The following is a 5,697-nucleotide window of genomic DNA, read 5'->3' as shown; positions in this document are numbered from 1 at the left end:
TTCTTTTCTTTTTGTTTTATTTCAATAGGAGGGTAAAATCGTCATTTTATTGAAAAAATGGATGAAAAGGACCTTTTGCGAAATGAAATGTGAAATGTAGGGGTAAAAATGCTAAAAATGAAAGGTAGGGACGTTTTGCACAATAATTTTGAAAGGTAGGGACCTTTTGTGCTAATTACCTTTTTGATTTAACGGAGCATTTTAACGGAGAGTTAACAGAATGATGTTTTGCGCAAAAAAAGGTAAAGGTAAGGGTGTAATCCGCCAAAAAATGAAAGATAAGAACGTTTTCCACAAAAACATGAAAAGATAGGGATGTTTTGTGCTAATTAGCCTTTCATAAATATCTCCTAATATATAAATAAAGCAAAAGGACCCAGAAATATCTCCTAGTATATAAATTAAATAAAAGGACCCAGAAAGAAGATTGACCTTGTACATTTCCTCTCTCCAACACTTTCGTTTTATAATTTCATTGCAAAATTTGGCAGCCATCTTTTCGTCGCACCTTCGTCGCCTACCACCACCAGGTATCGTGTCTCTTAGCCCATCTCAAAACTTTAGTCTCCTCCAAATTTTTCCACTCTTGAAACTGATTTTCGATCATCGATTGATTTGAATGGTTTATATATGAGCATGAGTTCTCATCAATTTAATTTTGTGGGTTTCTCCATGGGTGACACTGACAAATCAAGTGTTTGATTTTATTTGTTTTTTAATTGATTTGGGTTTTAATAGATTGGCACAAATGGGGTGGGTCTGAAGTTGATTTCAATTTTTATAGTTTGTTGATAAAAGGAATGCAAACGAAATTATTGGATCGAGATGGGTTATGATTTACAAGTGTTTTTCTTGAATTAGGAAAGATGGGTTTGAAGAAAAAGAGAAGTAAATCTTCCTGAAGATGAAATGGAGATAGTACTAATGGAAGATATAATTGAAGAGTAGAAGCGATGAGAGATAAGGATAATGGAGAAGAATTTAAACAAAAGAAAATTGTCTTCTTTGTATTGGATTCCACTTGCCAGCAGAATTCCTCTACTTTCAAGGCAATAATGGAAGAAAATTATGTTGGTTTTCATTTTATGCCATATTTATGTTAAAAAAATATATCACTTTTTTTGAACTTTTTAAGTTTCTAAACGAGACGTTTAATTGTTTAAACATATCCCTATCTGATATAAATTAAAATTTTGATTTTATTTACACTAAATAGGGGCAATATTAAAGCATACAAGTATTTTAAGTTCATGTCTAGTCTCTCTATCAAGCTTTGAAAATCATGTACATTTTAGGTTTTCATAGAAAAAACTGAATATGGCCCGAACAATGTCAAAGATGTTTAAACAATATCAAACAAAGTTTATCAATAGAATAGAATATGATTAAAGGGAAAAAAAAATTTGTGGCATAGTTTATGGATTATCGTCTTTTTAATGATGAAGCTTGAAGCAAGCTTTATAAATATGATATACGTTTTAGGGCTTTGACACGAAAATTGAATTTAGGCATATATAGACGTCAAGAGGTGTTTAAGCACTATGAAATATAATTTTTCAATAGAACATAATATGATTAAAAAAGAAAAACATGTGAGTCAATTTACCGATTCTCGTTTTTCAAATGATGAAGCTTGAAGCAAGCTTTATAAAAATATGTATGTTGTATGTTCGGTCCTGAATAGATGTCAATGGGTGTTTAAGCACTACAAATACAATTTATCAATAAAATAAAATATGATAAAAGAAGAAAAAAAATATGATATATAGTTTATCGAATATAGTCTTTCCAATGATGAAGTTTGATGCATATTTCATTAATAGAAGCATCTAATAAATTTTCTGCATGTTTAAATTGTCAAAAAGTTGGAACACTTTAACCTGCTTTAAACCTTACTTTTTGCTCATAGCTTCTTTAGTGTCAGGTTCTTTTTTTAAAGAAACACACGGCTTATTCTTTTAAATTGTAATCAATTAAGTTTTTCACCCGTTCATGTATATTTTTTATTACATCTATTGAGAAAAATCAAATTTTCTATCTAAATATACTATATTATTTCTTTTCTAGCTTTGCATCGTTAACATGTTTTACTTACATGGTATTATTCTTTAGGACGAGTCTATTTGATTTTTTTAATATAGAGCTCCTGCCTCTCAGGATAAATCCTGCTTTGCAGGAGAATATCTCTACCTTCCAAGAGCCTTTCAGAAATCGAATTCACGACCTCTAATCTGTCAACCTTGAAGAGCCCTCATCTTTACCAATTGGGATGTGGCCGGTAGCATCATTTGCTCACATTCTTGTATTCATGATGAATGGGTAATTCTTCAGTTTTGACTTTGCTAATCATTCATCATACATGTGCGCGGTATGCCTGTTAACTGTACTTTGACCAAATGATGGCTTATTAAATTTTAAAAAACAGTTATTTTTAAGAATTTAAAATAAATAAATAGTATATAACTGACAAATGTTAAAAAAATATATACAGCTGAAAATATGCCGAGATGGCATATTCCCTGCACTGAATCATTGGATCCATATAGAAATTGTGTGTTTGATATTCAATTTGTTAAGAATTTAGGTACTCCGGAAAATTTTAGTTATTTTGTTATTTTTTTCCATATCTATCCCTTGTTTGATGGCCATTATTTGATCAAAACAATGTTTTGAATAGTGAGGAGAATGTGTGGTTAAAGAAGGTTAAAAAAAAAAATTTGGATTTATATGCAAAATATTTTATTATGTGAATGTGTGATTGAAAATGAGTACATAGAAAAAAATGTTTTCAAATAATGGTTGTCAAATAGGGACCTGGTTAAGTCATTTTTTAGTCAAATGATTTATATTATAGAGAACGACTGCTAACTGTGCTGCTTTGTTCATATAGATATCCTATCTCACTCGAACAATTATACAACAAATCTTAATGCGAGCTGTTCGGGGAAAAAAAAAAAAGATTAACGATTCACTGAATGCTGGCGCTTATTAATCATAGATTCTTTTTAATTTTTTTCGACAAACTCATTCGCACATAATCATCTTTAGCTTTACATTTGAAGTTTCAATACATTTAATCCTCGGTAGGTCATTGCTGCGACTTCTCCATGTCTCACCCCAATCTCTAAAGCGGAATAAGCACTTCATTAGTTCTTGTTCAGTAGTAATTTCTTCATTCTTTAGATAGCAGCAAAAATTTCATTTTGATCCCTAGTTTCAATTGAATCATGAGCAAAACTTGACACTGCTAGCAAAGCTCTACAAGAGTATTTCCATTGGAGAGCCAATCACATTGTTCTCTCTACTTTCAAACGTTGGAGCGATGATCGTGTAATCATTGAAATTTTGAATCTTTTCTTAAGTATATTAGTACTACCTATTGCAAGTTAAAATTAACGAAAGAAATGATGAACACAATTCATTTGAACTGGTTGAATTAGATCAATTAGAAATTCGATCGGCAAGTTAGTCACATCTAGTTTTCAAGAATTCAAAATTAAAATTGAGAACGTTCCAGTTTTTGTCATGTTAATATGAGATATTACAGTGAAACAAAGAACATGATCGTTTTTCATTTTTTTCTTTTAATTTTTAGTTTTAATTATTTATGAAATAATATTAGTAGATAAGTCTAGGGGTCGTTTGAGCCCCATTATTTGTAATTTATAATGAGATGAATAGTATTTTTTTTAAAATGAGTGGTTGAAATTTTTTTGATTTACGTGTAATATTATTTTATTGAAAATTGTACGGTTAAAGTAAGAAAGAGAAAATTTTAATTTAATGTAATGAGAAATAATGGGGCTTAAACGGGTGCCTAATATATGTTATAGTTTGTGCAGTATGATTTTTAAAACCCTAAGTCACAAGAACACATTTTAAGGGGTTCAATGGTAGCTCAGTGCACGTTTGAGTGTGTATAAGCTAAAATTTAAGTAATTATAAGTTATGGATCTTACTAAATGTATGAATAATAAGTGAGAAGTAATCGTGGATCAAGCAAAATTTTGAATAAAAAGTATGTTTGACTAATTTAAATTATAAATTAAACTTTGTCAAACATGTACTTAGAGAATCAACTAATTTTCTAAAATAAAAATCAAATAATAATTAGTTCCGTATTCTTTTAAAAAATTAACTAAAATAAATCATGTTTACCTCAAAGTATGAAATAAATGTAAAATCAGACTTTTCATCGACTAAATATCAAGTTAAGAAATATCTGAGTATGAAATTCAACAAGATATGATCTCTTGAGATAGAGAGTTTGACGCTTAAAAAATAATGGTCGAGGGGTAAGTAATAATATACAGATTGTATTGGGGGTTTGCATTCCATTTGAAAGACAGTCAACATGATCCTTGTTACTGTGTCGGTAAATAGATGGGCAGATCTTCTGCACTTTGAGTTATTCGATACTAGTTGCTTCCCAAACTATATGTATAAATAAATAACTGCCCAAATTCCACATTTAAGAAAGAAGAGAAATACAGCTGCGCATCTTATGTTTCTTCAAAAATTTTCATTTTAGTTTTTCTTGACTTCTTTTATATACAATTTAACTTTTTAATATTGTGGCACTTATTCAATAGTCTAGGTATTGTCACCTTTAATCCACAAAGTTGTTGTCCACCGCTAGAAAGAAAGGTCCAAAAGGTCAAAGATCGTATGGATTTGAGAACTTCTTGTGACAAAAGTTTTAGGATAATTCTTATTTCCAGTATGGGATAGAGCAGAATCGTAGCTCGCAAGGCTCGTGACCTACATAGGCCCTGCGGCAAATTTACGTATTGCGCAATACTCCACTTTACAATTCTCTTATGAAATCATAAGCTTTGAGCTGGGATGATTACATTAATGGTTATTAAAGTTATTTTCTTATGATAATTGTAACTCAAGTTTCTAACGATTTCATTAACGGTCACCTGATCAACGATCAAAAACATCAAGGTAAAATCATATGTGGTGCCATTAACTACCAATATGTCACCAAATTGATGTTATTTATTACGATAAGTTAGCAACATAAAAAACAAAAAAAAAAACATCGATTTACCATATAATTTAAGCTTGAAAATTTGACAAAAACTAAAGTTATATTATGTTTTTTTATTTGAACGTGTTTAATTCTCAATTATTCTGACTTGGCATGATAAATAATGTCATTTCGTGGTAAGTTGGCACTTAACTATGCCAAGTGGGATTTAACAAGATTTTTTAATCGAGTGGCTGCTAGTTTAACATTTAGAAACATGAGTAATTATTACCATAAGAAAATAATTTTAATGAAAGTCAATGTATTTACTTAAAACTTCAGTGACCGTAGGCATAATTAACACGTTTGAAGTTACTTCTTAAAAATGTTAATCTTATTAAGATGAATAGTTCAAGTTCTTGTACATCGATTATTATTTTTCACATTTAGTCGCCATGAGATTTACCCTCAGCTTGTTGTGCGAGAAGATGACTTATTTGATAACATTAATTTCAAAATCTAATTAGTAGTTCAGCTTCAGGTATATTAAATAGCTCATTCGAACTTTTTGGTCCCTGATTATCATATTAAGTTTCGGAGTTTTATCTTAAATGATCAACTTTATTAAAAGAAATCCAAGTGTGTATATGTGAGTCCTGATCTACTCGCTCGACTTGACCATCTTCTAGCCATACCAACACTAAAATTTTGACATAGTTTAT

General features: G+C 30.1%; 1 long non-coding RNA gene across 1 annotated transcript; it reads left to right on the top strand.

Annotated features, from left to right (window-relative positions):
* Positions 1-381: 381 nt before the first annotated feature.
* Positions 382-1,166, top strand: LOC111386279. Its single transcript, XR_002701194.1, has 2 exons — positions 382-530; positions 862-1,166. It is a non-coding gene; the product is annotated as an uncharacterized LOC111386279 (long non-coding RNA).
* The last annotated feature ends 4,531 nt before the right edge of the window (positions 1,167-5,697 follow it).

The sequence above is a fragment of the Olea europaea genome, unplaced genomic scaffold (genome assembly GCF_002742605.1).
Source record: "Olea europaea var. sylvestris unplaced genomic scaffold, O_europaea_v1 scaffold349, whole genome shotgun sequence".
Lineage (NCBI taxonomy): Eukaryota > Viridiplantae > Streptophyta > Magnoliopsida > Lamiales > Oleaceae > Olea > Olea europaea.
Note: the sequence above shows the minus strand (reverse complement) of the source record. Positions and strands in the feature narration are given on the sequence as shown.